General features: G+C 39.6%; 1 long non-coding RNA gene across 3 annotated transcripts in view; it reads left to right on the plus strand.

Annotated features, from left to right (window-relative positions):
* Positions 1-4,769: 4,769 nt before the first annotated feature.
* The window catches only part of LOC140524233 (uncharacterized), a 58,041-nt gene continuing 41,238 nt past the window's right edge, over positions 4,770-21,572 (plus strand). Inside the window, exons 1-5 of one of the 3 annotated variants that reach the window (XR_011973629.1) lie at positions 4,770-6,901; positions 7,915-7,947; positions 9,376-9,514; positions 15,439-15,512; positions 16,637-16,831. This is a non-coding gene — a long non-coding RNA (uncharacterized lncRNA). The remainder of the gene's footprint in view (positions 6,902-7,914; positions 7,948-9,375; positions 9,515-15,438; positions 15,513-16,636; positions 16,832-21,572) is intronic. The other 2 variants (XR_011973633.1, XR_011973647.1) reach the window with 2 other exon arrangements.

The following is a 21,572-nucleotide window of genomic DNA, read 5'->3' on the forward strand; positions in this document are numbered from 1 at the left end:
TTCTCTTCTGCTGATGTGGCTTTGTTTGGGTCTCACACCAAACTTAGAGCATACTCCTTTCCCCTTCCAAAGCTCTTTGCTTTGCTGCTAGAGAATACTTGTCTTCCATCCTCCTACATGTTTTTTTAAGCAAATAGAACTTTGTGAAGAAAACACTGTATAAATGTTAGCTATTATTATCACTCTAGCAAAGTGATTGTTAGATTTGCAAAGAGGGCTTTAAATTGCATATATTTAAATTCTTTCTTGGAGATATCGAGTCTGTGGCTTCATCACTGTGTAAGTTTCTTCATTGTGTATACATACTCCCTTCGCTTGCTGGATCATAAGGCTTTATCACTTTCAAGAAAACCTGTGGTAACTGAAATGGCTATAAACCTCTATCTCCTTGCAACCAACCTGGTGAGGAATCCTTTTGCACTGAGCTGTGTTGGTCTTTGGATGACCGGTGTAGAGTCCATCCCCAGGCTTGGGTTAGAGATTTTCCAGCTTGGTAGGAGTCAGTGCTACCCAAACCTCCAAAGACTTGGGGTCACTGAAACATTGTCCCACTTCTCCACCTTTGGATTTTGAGCTCCTTGTGGTTAGGAGCTGGCTGGTCTTGCCTTTCTTCATAGTTCCAGCATTTATCATAAAGTAGGTGCTTAATAAATGCGTGCCAATTTGAATTGGCTTCCACTCTATAACAGGGACTTCAGTAAAGCATATTTACTTTCAATTTTGGAATTATATTTCAATTTTGGAGTAAAAGTTTATTCCTTCTTCTCCTTTTCAGGTATGTGGCATTTTAGAGACATCCTTCAAACCAATGCACAGATGCTGCCTCATGTCTGCCATCTATTGCTTACTGACTTAATCCTTGTCAGTCAGTGAGTCAACAAGCATTTTTTAAAAGTAGTTTCTAGGCACCACACTATAGAATACTAAATTTTGGGTATACTGTATAAAGGGAAAAAAGTAGCTTTATCACTCAAGGATCTCACATTCTAAGGGGTGAGAGAACATGTCATTAACTATGTAGGCAAGAAATATACAGTAGATATGGAAAATAGTCAGAGGGAAAGGCATTTGTGTCTGTGGGTCACAATCCCCAACTACCTCTAGAGTTCAGTTCAGACTACAGTTTCCTTCCCTGCCACTAGACTCTTCCTCCCATCTCTAGGAATTATCTTAAAATGACTGTATTTGACTTCATATTTACTAACGTGTACCCAGGGGTTGTGCTGTTTCTCTCCAGTAGGAAAGAAGAATCTCTGAGACCACAGACTGCTTCCTTTTTCTCTCTTTCTCCAATGCTTAATGAAATGCCTTGAGCACAGCAGATGCTTAATATATGTTTGCCAAGTTGGATTGAATTTCATGACTTCAACATTTCTAGATCGTTTATTTAATTCTCCCCCTTCACCTTTAGCTTTGTTCTGAGGTGTGGCATGATGTGCCCTGCTAATCTTGATGCTAGATGACATTTTTCTGACACTCTTTTCTGGTAATGTCTGTTGGATCCTCAAATCCTACCCACCACCCCTCCCATTCTCCCTGTGGGGCTTTGTATCAGACATGACTGCATGGCAAAGGAGGAGTCCAATCAAAAGAAGGCAATAGCAATCTTGGGCAAGTTTGAAGGAGACAACTGGGCTTTCAGTTTTAAGCCCAATTAAGGAACTAATTTAACCTAGTACATATTGACAGAGCTTATGCTCTCCTGGCTGACTTTTGAAGACATCAGAGTCCTCCACACCAGTAGGTGATATCAAAAGGTCTCATCAGTACTCTACACTACTGTAAAGCCTATTTTTAAAATTATAATGTTCTCTTCATGACTGACACTGCTGTGAATCATAGAAGCAATCCTGCCCCTCCTGAACCTCAAGAGGATTCACAAGGCCAGTAGCCTAAAGGTCAGTGAAAAGATATCTCTTTTATCAGGAGATTATCTCCTTTATCAGTTGGCTGATGCCCATTGACAATGATTATTTAACTAGAAGAAGTATCAGAGACATCATCAAGGCCATATGTGATCAGAGCCAAAGTTGACTTGGTTAAGTAGGGAGAGCAAAGGGTAAGAAATGGTCAGATTGTGAACTGGAATCTGGGAAATACCAAAAGAAATGGAGAAAACATCTAGCACATGAAATAGCTCTTCCCTGTGCTATCCATAAAAAGTCATAGGCAGGGGTGGCATAGGATAAGGAGGCATGGATGGGTGATAGACCTTTATCACCAATGTTTTCCCCGTTTAATTGATCAATAAGCATTTATTAAGTACCTGCTATATGACAAGCATTGGTAAAGTCAAAATTGAAATCATCTCTCTCTCCCAGAATCTTACATTCTCATAGAGGATAAAATGCGCACACATGCGCACGTGTGTATAACATTTCATATATATGTAACTATCTATATATAAAACATTTTTATATATAACATTTCATCTATCCATCAACTACATTTCTTCTCTTTCTTTCTTTCATTTTTTTCTTTCTTTCTTTCTTTCTTCCTTTCTGTCATCTGTCTATCTATCTATCTATCTATCTGTCTGTCTGTCTGTCTGTCTGTCTGTCTGTCTGTGTCTATCTATCTATCACAAAAGATACAAATGCAATATCCTGAGAGCAACCCCATTATCATCTTATACTTCTGGTTTGATTTCCTAGAGTGTAATTACCTCAGGGACAAGTTACTCTTTGGGACATACTTCTGAAACTATGGATCACAATCCCCCCTTGGTGTAGAAACCTTTAATAGTCAGTCACTTGAAACAATTGCTTCCCCAGCTGTACTCTGTACATCATCTCTCTACTTAGTGTGTCATTCCTACTGGGTTAGTCATTCCCCTCCCAGACATCACACAACATGAGGTGAGGAGCAGAGAGAAATGCCCTTCCCATCCTTCAGTAATTCAGCAACGAGCTGAATCATCCCCCATAACTGCCGTTATCCTCTGCTTTCAGAGATACATCCATTTTCCTTTTTTTAAGGCCCTGAAGAACATGGCTGATCCTTTAGCCAGATAATGACCTGTAATTTCATTAAGTTGTCTGAGGAAATTCTTCCTATATCCTGAAGAAAGAAGTATAAACATTTCTTTGTACTTCATTGAAATTAACCAATCAATATCTGAAAGAGACACCCTTTTAAAAGGTAAAATCAAGGCACTTCCAAGTCAGGAAGAGTGAACACCTGATTTTCTCTGTTGCCTTCTTTTTATATCTTGTCTGGCTAAATGGGTGGGAAGAACACAACTGATCAAGGCTTTCCTTATTTCCTGATGGTTGAGGGTGGGGTGGGAATTTCTGAGGTCCTCCTCTGAGTGTGGGGTGGGATTGAAGAGATGGAAGTCTGGTTACTTCTCCTTCCCTCCTCCCCATTGATTCATTTTCAGGGACTTGGCCAGAGGTTTCTCTCCACTTAGTTTTTAACTCTAGGATTCTTAACCTTTACCTTTGGCAATCTGATGAAGCCCATGGATCCCTTCTCAGAATGTTTTTAAAAAAGATTGCATGGGAAACTAATTATATTGGAATGAAAAAGTGATTTTTTTCCCACTTGAGTTCATGGACTATGTGAAATTTATCAAAGGTCCACACCTTGTCATGACTTCTTAACCCATAAGGTAAGTATTACTCTTCTAGATGTTCCAATATCTTGAGTCAACTGGTCAACTGTTTTATAGAAGACCCACTTGATGTGATTGTCTCTCAGTTAATCCAAACATACTTCCTGTCACATGGAGTTTTGATGGATTGATTTCTAGGCTTGTTTGCACCCAGTTCACAACTCCGACTAATTCAATGGAATAGATGTGTTCTCATCTAATAAGAGTGTCAGAACTAAATGGAGTTGATGATCTGGGCCTCTTACTCTCCCACTTAGTGGCACAGTACAGATATTGCTTCTTACAGGAGGCTTTCCCCATTCTCTGAATTTTAGTGCTTCCTGTCCTACTTATACTTTAATTTACCTCATATAAACTACACTTAAATATGCATTATATATTAGAAAATATACTGAAATGTACTTTATATTTACCTTTATATATTTTGTGGAAACTTTTCTATGCATATATTGTTTCCTTGTAGTAGAATATAAGCCCTTTGAGGGCAGAAACTTCCATTTTTGCCTTACGTTCCCAGCACCTAGCAAAGAGACCAGAGCAGTATGATTATTTCATTAGTAATCCATCTCTCCTGAGTGTATCCCCAACATGTGTCTAAACACTATTCTTAAAGTACTTGTGTCTCCAGGTTATTGTTAATTTGAATTGGACTGGGCTGAACCCATATGGCAACCCTTATAAGCATTATTATTCCCGTTTTATAGAAAATGGAATTGAGGCTCAAAGTGATTAAGTGGCTTGTCTAAAGTCACATAGCAAGTAGATGAGACTGAAAGGATTTGAATCCAGATCTCTCTAGTCCTTTTCTCACTCTGCTGGATGACCTCGCTGTAATTTTATGTGGAATAATGATAGTGCTAACAGTAGTAGCTAGTATTTAGATCGCGCTTAAAGGTTTGCAAAGGGTTTCTGTGGTTGTTATTGAGTCATGTCTAACTCTTGATGACCCCATTTGGGTTTTCTTGGCAAAGACATTGGAGTGATTTGCATTTCCTTCTCCAGCTCATTTTACAGATGAGGAAACGGAGGCAAACAGGGTTAAATGTCTTGCTCAGGGTTAAACAGTAAGTGTCTGAGGCCATACTTAGACTCAGGAAGATGAGTCTTTCTGACTTCAGAACTAGCGCTCTATCTACTGTGGTGCCACCTAGTACGAAGGGGTTTTATGTATGTTAACTTGCTTGATCCTTACAAACCTGCAAGATGGGTGCTATTATTATCCTCATATTAGAGATAAGGGAACTGAGGCCCATAGAATTTAAATGCCTTGTCTAGGATCACACAGCAAGTAAATATCCAAGGCAGGATTTGAACTCAAATCTTCCTGACCCAAAGCCCCAGGATCTATTTCCTGTGCCATCAAGCTGTTTGTATGTAACTAATCTTCACAACTGTCCTTATCCATAAGACACTGAGAAGATGCGAGACACAAGGGCCCATCAGGCCTGCTCAGAAAGCATCTTTTAGGCATTGTCTTAAATCAAAACACGTGTCCCCAAAAGCACAGGATCAAGAGTGGGCTTTCTATAGCAGGGGAATGGGAACATGAAATGACAAAGCGACTGCAGGGAGCAGGCATGGACATGGTGCCCACATGCCTCTCATGCTTCAAGAATGCTTTGAAGTGTTCCAAATGGAAAAACTCCTTATGACTTCTTGGAGTCTCTGTTCCACTTTTGCACATGCCATTGTATTTTCTCTAATTAGTCCCAGTCAAATCACACCCTGGTATCTATTTTTTCCTGGCCCTTCATGATTTTGTTTTTTAAAAATCAATAGTCCTCAAGGAAATTAGGTTGTACAGGGCCTCATTTTGACCACAAATAAGCACTGGACAAGTTTAATTTTGTCAAACTGATATATACATACACACATATAAATCTATCTACACATGTATATATGTATACACACATGTAATAAAATCACAGGTTAGTTTTATAAAAGCACACAAAGGGCTGCAAAAACATTAGTACAGTTTCAGGCTATCAAAGCAAAAGCAAAAACTGGTACAAAGATGGTAAGAGCGTCTTGCGCATGCATATGTGTGCATGCATATGTGTACATATATACGAACACATGCATATACACATAATATGACTAACATTTATACAGTGCTTACATATGTCAGACATTGTGCTAAATATTTTGCAATTTTATCTCATTTTATTCTTACAACAATTCTGTAAAGTAAGTTATTATTATCCATGTTTTAAAGATAAGGAAACTGAGGCCAAGAGAATTAAGGTGAATTGTTCAGAGTTATGCAGCCAGCAAGTGTCTGAGATTGGATTTAACTCATTTCCTCCTGACTTCAGGCCCAGTCCTATATCTGGTGTGAGATACACACACACATTCATGCATACAGAGACACATGCAAATCATATGTAGCATGATTGTGTATACTTACTTGTAATCCTATATGTATGTATAGTTATATTTGCCTATAATATAATACAGATGTTTATATAGCACATGTAAGTATTGTACACACATGTGCACATATGTATACTTGCACATATACATGCATTTTAAATATAATTTACCTGTACTTTCATTAGTGGAGGAAAATCTCCAGGGAGGAATCCAAATTATGTGAGGATCATTTGAAGGGCTTGAGGATGCTTATCCTGGAGCAGACAGTTATCTGGGATCTTAGTATCATTACAGCTAACATTTCTATTAGTACCTACTATGTGTCAGGCGCTGTGCTAAGTGCTTTACAATTATTATCTAATGGTGCTGTTATTATGCTCTTTTACAGATGAGGAAACTGAGGCAAACTGAGGTGAAGTGACTTGCCCAGGGTCACACATCTAGCAAATGTCTGCAGCTGGTTTTGAACTCAGGTTTTCTGGACTCCAGGCTGGGTTTCCTATTCAATCCTAGCTGTTTCTAGGGTAATGATAACAGTCTTTAAGCATTTGAAGGGATCTCATGGTGATACAACATTATTAGACCTGTCCTGTTAGACACCAGAGAGTGGCAGCTGAAGGAAGGGGTAGAAGTCTGAAAGAGACAAATCTGGTCTTGATGTTGGGAGACACCTCCCAATGATTAGAACTGTCCATGGTAGCATAAACTGCTTTGTGAGGTGATGGTTTTTCCCTCATTGGTGACCTTCAACTAAAGACTGGTTGACTCTTTGTCATCACACATCACACACACTAAGTTCCTCTCAAAATCTAAAATTCCATGATTCCATAATTCTTTTAGGGGCAATGAAGAACTACTGAAGGTTCTTCAGCAAGGGAGTGCCTGTTCAGGTCATGGCTGGCTGACTTTCAGGTTGGCTTTCTCCTTTTATTTTTACTCTTACCTACTCCACCCCGAGGTTTGGGAGGATGTTAGGAATGATCCCAGCACTGGGTCCCCAGTGAAAGAACTAATACAACCTTCCTACCCTCCCATAGTGAACTCCACAACGTTCTTTTGCCTCTTTCTGCTTCTCCTAAGCCTTAGTTTCCCCTGCCTCCTGACCTGCAGATTTTTTTTCTTGCTGCCACCTGGGGGAAACAATTTCTTTTGCAGCTAAGGAATCTTAGACTGGGTGGAGGGGAACCTTCTGAGTATTCTTATCTGCTAACTTTTCTCATCCTTAGTCTTCTCTAGTGAAGATTCTTCACACTGGTCGTATGGGCTGCTGACTACTGTCTGGCACATGGAAGATGCTGTTGCCTTGGTAGTCACTTTCAAAGAAATCCCATTTCTTTCCCTCTTCTGAGGTCTACTTGGCACCATCTGTTGATATTCCAAATCCTTTCTCAATCTAATCTATCCTCCACACAGTTAACAAAGTGATTTTCCTAAATCATAGGTTTGACTAGGTTACTCGCCTCTACTCATTAGACTCTAGTAGCTCCTCTACTAGAGTAGACTCAAATGTATACTCTGGCATTTAAAATTCTTTCAAATATGATCCCTTCCTATGTTCCTGACTTCTTATACTTTCCTCCCCTCTAAGCACTCAACCACCCAGTCATCTTGGTCTACTTCCTTTTCTTCATATGTAAACCTCCCATCTCCATGATAATCCCTGGAATTCCCTATACTTTGAATCCCTGACTTCTTTCAGGACTCAATTCAGTTAGCACCTGGTGCGGGAGACTTCTGCTGCTAATGCCTTCCCTTTCAAAGTTTTCTTGTATTAACTTTGTATATATCTTCTATGTGTCTACATATATATATGTATTATGTAGAATTTAAGCTCCTTGAGGGTAGAGACGATTCTCTTTGCAACCCCAACATCATAGCACAGTACATAATGGATGCTTAATTCAGTTCAATTTAATTTATTACAGAGGCTCCTGGGAGTTCAGAATGGTGACCATCAGGTATCTATATCTTCCAGGACACTATCCTCATAGACCCCCAATACTAGAATCACTGTGTGGGAACTCTGCATGCCTCAGTGTCTCCAGATGCTCACACTCTGGGAATACATGCTTACAGTCATTGTCATACTTCTCAGTCATCCCATACACTGTTTGAACAGCCATATTTCCCAGAGATCATGCGAAAACCTCTGGAGACTTAAACTTAAATTCCTGAAATACCCCCCTCAGCTTGGTGAGAGGGACTTACCAGTCTACCAATATACACATAACCTCAGATTGCTTCAGGTCTCACAATTTATGCAAACCAAACATTAATCCCAATATACACACACTCAAACTCTGATATATATGTATGTATATACACATACATATAGACATATATACATATATGCACATATATACACACATGCATATACATATATGGATATATATACACACATACGTACACACATTGTATATACATATACAGGCATACATTTATATACATACAGAGTTATGTATGTATATATAATATATATGATATATATCTTACATATATATGTATATCATATATATATATGGCATATGTATCTATCTATCTATTCTTTCCATATCTATCTATCTACCTACCTATTTATCTATCTGTCTCTTTCCCAAGAAACACTATGGGGCCAGCCTCTAATAATGCACTCTACCAATTACCAGCATCAGAAAACTTCCCTGACACTCCTTTATAGCCTGGGGATGTAGTTTCCCACTCCTGTGGGCAGCTATGAGTTTCTCTGATTAAAACAATACAACTGCTAGCCCTTCAAATGAGGTAACCCAAGTCCAGCATACAGAGCCACTAAAGTTTATTGAGCAGGGAAGTGATATGATTGGAGGGGGTGATTTTGGAAGGGTAATTTGATTGTAGGATCAGGAATTGATGTGTGGGAGCCAGGGAGACCTGTGATGAGGCTGGTTGTGATGAACTAGAGGAAAGGAAATAAGGTCTGAATCATTGTGGTGGAGATGGGAATGGGGAGTCAAGGACAAATGAGAAACATTTTGGAAGTAGAAATGACAGGATTTGGCAATTGTTTAAAAGTAGGAAATGAGTTAGATGAGAAAATCAAAGATGAGCTAGAGATTTTGAATTGAATGGAAGAGCATTTATTAATATATGCATTTATTAGCATTTATTACTGTAAGCCATGCACGGAGATAAATGCTGGGTGTACAGATGGACAAAGGAGATAGTCCTTGCTGAGACAAGCCATATTCTGATCAGGGGAGGTAGCACATAGAGTGAGAGTGAAGAAAAATTGATGAATTGAGTCAGGGAAATTGTTGAGTCAGGTAGAAAACTGAGAAAGGTTGAGTAGATCAGAATACTTTGGGATCCTATATTTGGAGATGGAAGGGATCTTCAAATCAATTGAGCTCAAACACTTTTTTTTATAGGTGAAGAGAATGAGGCTCAGAGAAATTAAGTTACTTATCCAAGGTCACACAACAATATCTGTCTTCATGCTGCCTCATCCCCCTGGACTTCCTGTACCAACTTCCACTTGGCTGGCATACCAGAGTGGAGTACCAGAGGGTAATGCCTATTGTTCTCCCCAGGGCTACAGAGGAAACCAAAAGGGGTTTAGTACTGTTGCTTTTAAGCCCCCATATGATGTGTTATCCCTATCAATTCATTAGCTGAAATGCTCCTAATATCAATTAACCAGTTGATATTGATAACTTTTGTACAGAGATGATTTGCTGAGAATGTATAGCCAGGACAAGAGCACATTGCAAAACCCACCCAAACATGGGCACACTCTTCTTTGCTGCACATGTTTAGTCCCTGAGGAGAGGGCTCAAACTTAAAATGATGGGCATATCCCTTCCCCTTCCCCTTCCCCTCCCTCTTGACTTTTTTTAATGTTTCAAGGGAAAATGGGCTTACATTTGAAATACAAAGCACTGAAACACATATGAGTGAGTATCTTTGGTCCAGGGAGTCTTTTTCTCCTTTTGTAGAATCCCTACTACATTCACTTTTGGGTCTATCATAATCACTGAATGAATTACTATGTTACTCCTAGGATATGGTGACTGAGTGCTAGATCAATTGACAGCTGGTTTGGGCTAATCAAGTAACTCCTTAACACTGGCTTCTCCCTGAACTTAGATGCCAATAGACTCTGATATCTATTCCCAGTTCCTGTAACTCTGATGGTTCTTCCAATTTTTTGAAGCTCTTAAAATCATAGTGTGGTCTCCCCCCCTCCCCCCGCCAACATTTACTCATGTAAGATTAGGAAAGAATGAATACCAAAGAAACAAGCACCATGAGCTCAAGGAAACATGGCAGCCAGGTGGGAGATTGGAGGCAATACTCTCTCCCCATCCCAGACCCACAAAATTTTCCCCTCCTGCTTTGAAATCCATCAAGAAAATGAGCAACAGATCACTCCTTGAACCTTTTGTATGCACCCCCACTTAAACAGCTTTTCATCAACACATAGTAAGGTAACATAAAATAGAAGACTCCTGTGTGTGCTTATACATGCCAGGAAGCATGCTCACAAAACATCCATGCGTACTGGAACTAGGCAGGACAAATTATACATACTCTAATGCCTGGGGTCTTATCTATTACTGTATGATTTGCCTTTTATTGATGTAAAATGAGTCTGGACAAAATTTCATCTCAGGAACATGTGTAATATACAAAGTACAATGTCCAAAGAGAGAAGAGGTATAATCAGGAAAATGGTCATAAATAAAAAATAATAAATTTTTAAAAAAGGAAAAGAGATGTGTTCATAAAATATTCTTACATTCAATTTAAATATTATGTTGTGTTATTATTAGCTTGCCACCACAGGGCTCTTAGCTGACATGACATTTTAAGCTAGAATGGCTAGTAGGTGCAGAAGTGCCAGATGTGTGAGTATTGCCTTTCTGTCAATTTACATCACCAGTACTTAAAGGAACATTGTAGAGAAAGCGACAGGGATAGGCAATGTGAAACACAATAGAGCCTTGCATTTGGTAACCTATGGGTGGGACTATGTGACCTGACCTAAGGCATGCAAAAGAACATTATGGGGGAAGCAGAAGCAACACAGGCAGCCCTCACATTGGGCAGGACTAGCACCTCCAGACTAGGGTAGCCCACTAGTAACCCACCTCAACTACAGGGCCAGGATCTACCTCTAGAGTAAGATAATAAGATACCAGATCAAGAGTTGAAAGAGAAGTTAGAGGCAACCTCTTCATTGCACAGATGAGGAAACTGAGGTCTAGATAGGTAAAGTGATTTGCTGAGGGTCACATACCTAGTAAGTACTTGTCTTTATGTTGTAACAACCCATTTGGGCTCTTTCCATAGGGGAGTTTCTAACCGTCCACTCTAATGGCTTGATTTGAGCTCAGGTTCTCTGCCTATGGAATAACTGCTTTCTCAATAGTGCCCAACTCTCTTAGATCTAGAACTTGAAGTGCACTCAGAATTCATGTAGTTCCCCCTCCTTGTTTTACATAGAAGTAAACTGAGGCCCATCTAAGTGAAGTGACTAATAAGCCTTAGAGACAAGATTTGAATCCAGGGCTGCTGTTCTTTCCACTTCGCCATAAGAACAGGAAAGAAGCACAATAAGAAACATTGCCTAAGAAGTTTAGGATTGGTGGTCTTCAGGTTATGGTACATGTTGGGAATCCAGAATGGTCTTAGATTTCTTAAGTCATTGTTCTTTGCTTCAGAGTAGGTTAGATGTATTTAGCATCAAAATAACTTTCTCAGCACCAAGGACAGGGACCCCTATGTGAATAGAGGGTCTTACATGTTTGATGTGTGTGTGTGTTCATCCTTCGTTGCTGAAGACCATGCCATCAGAGAAATAATGACATGACTTGCACTTGACTTTGTTTTGAATGAGGGAGGACTGTGCAGGTCACCAGCCTCACTTCTCCTCCAGAGTCATCTGAATCCAATGACCAGATATTCATCAGGATGACTGGAGATGACCCAGGATGAGGCAAATGAGGTTAAGTGACTTTCCTAAGGTCACACAGCTAGTGAATGTCAAGTGTCTGAGGTGAGACTTGAACTCAGGTCCTCCTGACTTCTGTACTGGTGCTCTATCCACTGCAATACCTAGTTGCACCCACACATTTAATAGGGGAGGGAGGGATCCCAAATGGTCCCAATGGGTCCCTCTCCATTGAGATCATAGTCAGGAAGGTCTCATTCACTGGGAAATTGAGAGTGTGTAGACTGGAACAGAAAAATTTTAGAGTAGAGGTTTCATGGAGGGGACATAAGATCATTGAGCTGGAGATGGAAGGGACTTCACTCAGTGCAACCTTCTCATTTTACAGATGAGGAAACCAGCACAGAGTGGTGAAGCAATTCTCCAAAATAACAGAAATCAATCTTGAGCCAGGGTTTGTACTCTGGACTTTAAACTCCACATGTAGCCTTTTTTCTACTGTTTCCCTCTGGAAGTCCAGAACGCATTCAATATCAGATAAAAAGCGGGAGAAAATAAAGTCGTAGACAATAGCTCAGAAAAAGACTGGGTAAAAGCAGCAGTGGTTTCTCAGCACCACAAAAGTGCCCAGAAAAATGTCACAGTTTCCTTCTCTTTGAATTCTGTCTTCAAGGGTATAGCTGAAAACTTGGCTCTAGGTAGCAATCTAAGGAATGTTTGCTATGATTCCGCTGCTCTTACATGAGTCACCCTGGGAGGAAACTGTCCCAGCTGATCAATATTACGGTGCCATTTAGGTTCATCTGTGTCTTAGTTCTTATAAGGCCCATGTCTCAAGTTAGAGTGTAGGTCCTATTCCATTGTTTCAAATACCACCTTCATTGTTGGAGAGATAATACTTTGCAAACTTAAAAAGGTTATACAAATGTTAGCTGTCATCATCATCATTATCATCTTCAGCATCAAAGTGCTTGACCTGGGATCCAGGAGGATCTCAGTTAAAATTTCATCTCAGACAATCACTAGCTTGGTGGCTTGGGCAGTCCCCTCGACCTCTCTTGACGTCAGCTTTCTTCTCTATAAAGTGAGGTTGATAATAACACCTACCTTGTAAGGTTGTTGTGAAAAATCAAATGAATTAACGTATGTAAAATACTTTGCAAATCTTCCAAATTCTGCAAAATTAAAAATTTCTATGTCCTTTATAAATAATAGCTACTATTCACAGTAGAATGAGTGTTCAGGTTGTAGTTTGAATCTGACTTTTGGCCTTTTGAATGTAGGGCAGGGCATTCCTTTTCTCTGACCCCTGTTTCTCTTCTGTGAAATGGGGACAAGCATCCCTATGATGCTGTAACAACAAGGACCCTGGCATACACAGGAGGGCCTGCTGTACAGGTTCTCATATCTGCTTTTCTAAAAACAAAACAACTTTTGAGAGGTCAACAGTCACTTTAATCAAGCACATATATCATTCACTTCTTTCAGGGAAAAAAGTCAACACCCTGAACTTCAGAGAAAATAGAAATAGAAAGACCAACAGGCAGGGCTTCCAATTGTCTGACCATAAGCAACACATACATCACAGATCAAGAGACAGATCCAATTGTCTGACCATTACATACATACATACATACTTGGTTACCAGACAGAGAAGCACCAACATCTGGATTTTCAAAGCCAGGGGTAGGGGTGGGATGAATGGGGCTCCTTAATGGCTGCTCAGAGTCTCATCTGGGACACCACATTTCTTCTAAAAATTAGCCCCAAAACAAGACCTCACCTCAGAGGATGTGTACTCTCTTCAAAGTCGGAGGGTATGACAATTCATGATCCAGTGTCTTCCTTCCTACAAAACAAGCCTCCCCCAATCAAGCCTCCCTCAATAGCCCCATCTGAGGCCTATCAATGGGCGGGGAAAATTTTTAACTCTTATTACAGATGTTTGTGTCATAGGGCTATGGATATAGGGAAAAAGCACATTTCAAATCTTACATCTTAGATAAAGGTCTATCATTAAGATTACTTCCCTTTTTTATTTTTGGCTATTATTACTTTTTCATAAAGAGCAGGTCTGACAATGTCAACAAATTCTAGTAGCTTCCTATTACCTTCAGAATCCAATACAAAACTCTTAGTTGGCACTCAAAGCCCTCTATATCCTAGTTCCTTCCTACATTTCCAGTCTTCTAGTTTACCCCACATTCTTAAATCCAGCAACACTAGGCTCTTTGCTGGCATTTTCATGGGCTGTCTCATGTGTCTAGAACACTCTCCCTTTTGACTTTCTTCAGGTTCATGGGGAGAAAAATCCCATATTCTGCAGAAAAGGCTCCATTTCCCAAAGTCTCTTATTTCTAATACCTCTCCTCTGTTTATTACTTCCTATTTATCATATATAAGGTATATCAGCTACATATAGCTATATATAAGAAATATGTAACTATATACACATATAATTATATATAAATAAAAAATATATATATGCATATATACATACACACATATATGTGTGTATGTATATAACCAGCTAGGTAGACAGACAGACAGTGTTTGTGCACGATTGTTTATATGTCATCTTTTCCAATCAGATTGTGAGCTCCTCAAGGATAGGGGCTGCCTTTTGCTTCTATCCGCATTGCTTAACAGAATGCCTGGCACACAGTAGGTGCTTAATCAGTATTTATTGATGAGTTTGGATGGTCTCCTAAATAAATATGCTCCGAATGAGACTCCTATAGAAAGCTCTGTATCAGTAGACCTTTCATCTGAACCTCATTCCAATCTAGTTCTACTGAAGACCTGAGAAGTCTCAGTCATGCTCCCTCTGTTAACTGATTTAAGTTCACACTTCTTTGTCTGGCATTCAAGGCTCTCTCTAAGTTTGCACCCCTTTCTTTTTTATTCTTATCTATGCATTATGCATTCCAACTCTCTGTCACCCCATGGTGATAGCATGCTATAATTCAAAAGTCTATTTGAGCTTATTTTATCTCATTTGAGCTAGTTCTTGTATGAAAGAGGAGGCCACATCATCCATGGTCCATGATTTTTAGAGGCAGTTGGTGGTACAATGGATAGAGCATTGGGACTGTAGTCAGGAAGACCTAAGTTCAAATCCAGACTCAGGCATTTACTAGCTGTGTGATCCTGGGCAAGGCACATAAACTCTGTTTGTCTCAGTGTCTTCAACTATATAAAAATGGAGAGAATAAAGGAACTTACCTCCCAGGGTTTTTATGAGGATTAGCACAGTAACTGGTACATAGTAGAGGCTTAATAATTGTTTATTTCCTTACTTCTTGTGTGACCCTGAACAAGTCATTTAGCCACTTTGACTTAAGCAATCCTCTGTAAAATGCTGGAAGAGTTAGAAGAGTTGGAAGAGATAGTCTCAGAGGTCCCTGCCAGCTCAGAATCTATGATCCTATGATCTAGAACCATAACTCTTAATGTGGATACAAATTATTGTTTTTATTTCACATAATCGATAATCACCTTTCTCTCCCTCCTCCTCCTCCTCCTCTTTCTTCAGCAGATGAAGCAGGAGTGTGATATAGTGAGAAGAGAGCTGGACCTGGAATCAGGAGAGCTGGGACCAGGAGGATGCAGGTAAATGTTAAACAACTGACTCTTGAAAAAAATTTCTACCAACTATGCTTTAAAGTTTAATCTACATTATTAACATTTTCTTAAGTCTAGACAATCAACAAAATAATCAAGTCCTGATTTGTAGCATTTGCAGATTTCTAAGGTGTAAACAATCACATTGAAAATTTCACATTAGGCTATTGTGAGCATGTTGGAGCTGATCAAGCAAGCCCCTTCTTGAGAAGCTCCAATACTTGCTCCCAGTGTGACCATGGACAGATCACACAACCTCTCTAGCTTCCGCAGTACAAATGTAGTGGGGATGCAGATGTCCCTTACAAGTTTGGTACTTAAGGCAATTTTTTAAAAATATCTTCTCAAATCAACTTTTAATGAAGAATTCATTTGAGAAGACTGGAGACAGAAATACTAGAATATTTTGAGGTTGTTTTTGTGGAATCCAAACTAGGAACTGAGAAAGTAAAATGGAACCAGGATGGTGAGGAACTCAATTATGGGCACAGCATGGAGGAGGGAACGTTCCTTCTTGTAGTTTCCTGTTATGACTATCTAGTCTTACTAATTGAGTACTAAGACTACTTCTTTTAACTTGCAGAAAGATTGTAAATACTATCTATGCCCTCAGAGAACTCAGCTAAAGACTTGTTTGTCTCTATCTAGTTAAATCATTTGGTGGATGATCCTCCCAAAGCCTTTGCTTCACTGAGATCCTATAATTCAATTTTTTTTTTTTTTGGGAGATGGTTCAGGCTTATGGCATCTGATGGAAGCCTTTTGCAGCATAATGCAAATCTGAAAGTGACTGAATGCAAAGAGGCAAAAAAGAGAGACTGTGTATTTGCAGGACAATTAATGAATCAGAATCTAAGATGGAAAATTGCAGGAGAAGTTGGGACGAGTGAGCTGTTACAAGAGATCCTATTAGTTCCATCAGATGTTGGAAAGTTTACTGAAGTCTCACATTGCCTACCTGGCTGAGTCATTCTGCTTGCCCAATTTGTCTTTCATGTTGATGGATGAAAGTCCCAGGAAGCACAGTTTGTCCAGCCTCTCCTCAATGAGGAGTGCCATTAGCATACAGAGGGCTGCCCAGGTAATTCCTTAATTGCATTTTACTTTCACAGTGATGACTCAGCTGAGCATCAAAGAGAGGAAATCTGGGACTTCCTAGAAGAGTAATGCTGGACAGAGGTCTTCATCAGTTTCGAGACACTGTAATAAGTACAAAACAAGCCAATGTTGGAGAGGATGAAGAAGGCAATTACAGCCAAATGTAATCTTGGAGCTGTTTTATCAACAGCTGACAGGCACCTGGGCAGGTTTGTTGCTACTAAATGGGACAGAATTCTTCCCAATAATTTTGTCATACGTTAATTTGCCAATTAGAGATGTAAATTGCCAAAGTACAAACTGCACATCTTATTAGCTGGGAAATAATTCAAGGGGGACTAAGTGCTCACAAATATGAGTAGGTGGGTGGGGGTAGCTTTGAGAAGGCTAGAGATAATTGGTCTCATCTTTCCCTGTCCTCTCTGAACACCTTAGTCCCTTAGGTGAAAAATCATCCTCTCCTTTTGACATCTGCTTTGACAGACACCCAGTTAATTTGACTTCATTGGTCTTAACTTGATTTGGAGTCTCTATAAATGTCTTGAAATTCTATTCAAATCCATTTTTCTATCCCTTCTCATTACTTGAAATTCCTTCAACAATTCTTAATTTCTTTCCTTCTTCTGACACCTCTTCACCTAACAAAATAGATTATCCAATACTGGTTTTCCCATTGGACAATAAGAGCAAACCCTTTGGAGCTCAGGTATGACTGTAAATCATTAGAGACATTTCTGATGTCAATGGAAACTGTCTCCTGAGTCATGAAAATATATTCTTAAACTCAGAGCAGTTCCTTCAGCATCTAGCACAGTACACACATGGAGTGGGTACTTGATCAGTGTTTGCTATTTGATCAGTGAGGAATTTGGCCCTATTGTGCAATGCTATTGATCTATGTATGTCACTATGCATACTTGTGGGAATATTTTTACATATATATGTATCTGTATGTCTATCATCTTGTGATGGTAAGCAAAGTGAGATCTTTTGCTGTTTTTGTTTTGATATAATCCAATGCCTCTAACTGAATCTTGCCTGTATCAGCCAAGAGTCTTTACTAGGACAAAAGTACAGAAACAAGAGTTTCCTTAACTAGAAACAATTTATGTTTTGGTATTGTTAATGTGATTAGAGATCTTCTCCATTCATTAACAAGCTTGCCCTCTGACTCTAAAAAAGGCATAAATACTCTGAGGGTGATGTTTTAATTTAGGATTTACTAGAAGTGTTTGTTTGGCCAGATGAGGATTCTGGGAAGTCACTAAGGAGTTCCCCGCTTGGAAAACCCCAATATCAGTGCTTCCCTCTTTGGTATCTATGGTCAGACAGTTGGACCTGTCTGTTGAGGGTCAGGCAAAGGAAGCCATGTCTGTTGATCTTTGATTTCTCTGTATTTTCTTTGAAGTTCAGGGTGCTGACTCCCCTGAACTAGGTGAATGATATATGTTCTTGGCTAAAGGAATGATATGTGTGCTTGATTAAAGAGACCGTTAACCTCTCAAAAGTTGCCTTTCCTTTTATGAATGCAGATCTAAGAACCTGTGGTAGCAGGCCCCCTGTTGGAATACTTACTGTTACACATCTCTCTATCTAACTGTCTATATATTAGTGTTTCTTCCTGAACTTTAGGGCCAGAAAAAAAAAAGAAACAACTTTGACCACTCATGTAGTATATGTCCCCCAGAGGATTATTGATTAAAGAATGGAAATGACTTTAGGGAATCATTCCAGTACAGTTCTCTTATTTTACAAATGAGGAAATTGAGGACCCCAAAGAAGACATGACTTGTTGAAGTTCATGAAATTAGTAAGTGGCAGAACTGGGATCCCAATCCTGCTAATCCAACTCTACCTCTAGCATCCCTCTAATGACAAGGCAAATCAAGCCAGTTATTGAAGGTAGGTGCTCTCTTTTCTATTTCTTTCATCTTTCTTCTTTTAATGCTTAAAATGTAAACCCCTTGAGGGTAAGGACTATTTCTCTTTTGTCTTCCTTCCCCATTGCTTAGAATATCTCCAGACACATAATAGAAATATAATATGTTTGTTCATTGATCATTATTTATGATAATTAGATCAATATTAAGTGGCAGCAAGAGTGGATGGGTAGAGTAGCAGAGTTGGAGTTTGGATTCTCCCTCTGACATTAGCTGTGTGATCCCATGTGTAAGTTATGTAGTCTGAAAAGGCTAAATTTTCTCATCTGGAAAATGGGGATAGAAAAACCCATAATGACAACCTTCCAGGGTTATAAAGATATCCAAATGAGGTAATATGTGTGCAGTACTTTACAGGTCCTCTATAAATGTCAGCAATTATTAGTAATAACCTACTCTGATTCTGTGCATGTCTTATTTTTTTGTTGCTTTCTTGGCTGCTGTATTCCTGCTTCTTCAGCCTGTCAAACATGACCTCTCTGGTCTTTTCCATTTCACTCTTCTCCAATCCCCTCTATCTGTCCTAGTTAGGCACGGAAGGACCCAACATTACTCCTATCTGTTCTGTTTGCTAGTCAAAGATATTAATTAGTGAGGCCTTGGGTCTGCAAGAAACAAGCCTTCCTAGCAGGAATGGTGTTATATGTATGCAGAGTGCATGGTCATTTCTGTGGCGTGATTTAAAGGTGGCAGAGACACTCCTTCCCCAATCTCCCCAATTAAAATAACAATTCTAACAACAACATTTGATTTAACACCATTAGGGATTCATTCTTTGGGATCACATATTGACCTCTCCTTGATTGTTTTTTCTTTAACAATGCAATCCCTCTTGGACCAGGTAGCATATTAATTCTGCAGCTCCTTAATGTTACTTCATTTCTTTGATTGACCGCTCTAATTTGTTGGAAAGGACAGTTCTTCTAAAAGAACTATGCAGAAATGAAATAGATTCCTTATGAAGTAGAAGGTCCTCACTTCTGGAAACATTTCCATATACTGTGAGTCAGGTTACTCAGCAGCCTTAACTATTCCATGGCCTCCATCACCTATGGCATGGGTGGCCCTGGTCTCTGAAAGACTTAGCTCCTGGAGCATAAGCTCTGATGGCTTCCACCAAACCTCTGGGATATTGTCTGTCTATAGGACCTCAGGATCCTAAAGCTAGAGCTGGGAGGGACCCCAGGCCTCTTATAGTCTAACCCCTTCATGATGGAACTAAAGTCACATACTAAGTAGGTGGAGGGTTCAGGCTATGACCCAGATTTTCAGGTTCAATATTCTTTCCCCATGGGGTTAGGTGTGGAGATAAGCATTTCTATAGTATCTATTACATGCCAGGCACTGTGCTAAGCACTTTTAAAAATATACATTTTATCTCATTTGATAAAATCCCTCCAGGATTTTAGTTGTTCAGTTGTTCAGTCACTTCCTACTCTTCATGATCCCATGGACCATGCTGTCCATAGGGTTTTCTTGGCAAAGTGGTTTACTATTTCCTTCTCCAGTGGATAAGGCAAACAGAGGTTAAGTGAATTGCCCAGAGTCATGGGCTAGTAAATGTGTGTGGTCACATTTGAATTCAGGTCTCTTGACTCCAGTCCCAATGTCCATCCATCGTAGCACCAGCTGCCTCTATAAACCATGGATCGTAGACGTCATCATTTCCTTCTTTCATCCAAGGACCAGCCCAGCTGTGGTTGGAGAGATCTGTCCCCAGGATGGCTTCAGGGTGAGGAATTTTTCAGCCACAGTGATTCTTGACTGAAATCTGAACTTTTTTGGGGAGGAATGAATATTCATGATGCATATCTGACACGTCCATGGGTGACTAGTTCTGTCTCATGTCTAGTATAGATCTGAGTTCTAATAATCTCCTAAACTAGTATGGCACTTCATGGTTCCAATGTGCTTTTAAACCCATTACCTCATTCTAGAGTGCTAATGATAACCAAGATGTAGAACCCTCCTAAACAATCTGACAACCCCAAAATTTTATTTTATAATGAATGACTTGTGAAAACTTTTATTTGTAGAATCATGATTAAGAGTAATTTATTATTGTGAAGCTAAATTCAATTAAACATATCTATTAAATGCCTACTCTGTGTGAAGAAATGGGCTAGGTACTGGGGATATGAAGAGAAAACCCAAATAATCCCTGCCCTCAAGAAATTTATATTCTAGAATGGTGGGGTTGCCTAGTACATGCAGTGAGGACTGTTAAATACAAAGTACAGACAAAATTATACAAACATTTTATGAAGGGAGGAGTTCTGGAAAGGCCTGGCTGTAGAAGGTGGCACTTGAACTCTGCTTCGGGGGAAGGTACTGCTTCTAAAGGTGAGGAGGGAGAGTGGTGGATGGTGGGAGATAAAGGATAGAATATTGGGTATTGGGAATAGCTAAATAACTGGAGTCAGAAAGACTCATCATCCTGAGTTCAAATCCAGCCTGAGATACTCACCAGCTGTATGACCTTGGGAAAGTCACTTAACCTTGTTTGCCTCATCTGTAAAATAAGCTGAAGAAGGAAATGGTAAATCATTCCAGTTTCTTTGCCAAGAAAACCCCATGGACACCATGGTCCATGGGGTCATGAAGAGTCAGACACAACTGAAATGAATGAAGAAAAGAGAGTGTATGACAAGGAGTCATGAAATGAGATTGGAAAGGTAGGTGAGAACCAGATTGTGGAGGCCTTAAAATGCTTGGTTAAGGATTTTGTATTTTATACTAGAGGCCAAATGGAGTTATACCATGTTCTGCAATGGAAAGAGTTATATCTTGAACCAGAGAGTTCATTTAAATCAACTCTGTCCTTTATGCCTGTGTGGTCTTGGCCAAGTCACATTCTCTTATCTTCTCATCTAAGATGAGGCAGGGTAGGGGACTCAATCATCTTAAGATCTCTTCACGCTCTAAAAGTCTGTTCCCATGAATTTTGAAGAACAGATTGAAATGGTCCAATTGGAATATCAGTTTGGCATTTGAGGGGAGGATGGATTGG

The sequence above is a fragment of the Notamacropus eugenii genome, chromosome 1 (assembly GCF_028372415.1).
Source record: "Notamacropus eugenii isolate mMacEug1 chromosome 1, mMacEug1.pri_v2, whole genome shotgun sequence".
NCBI classification, from domain to species: Eukaryota; Metazoa; Chordata; class Mammalia; order Diprotodontia; family Macropodidae; genus Notamacropus; species Notamacropus eugenii.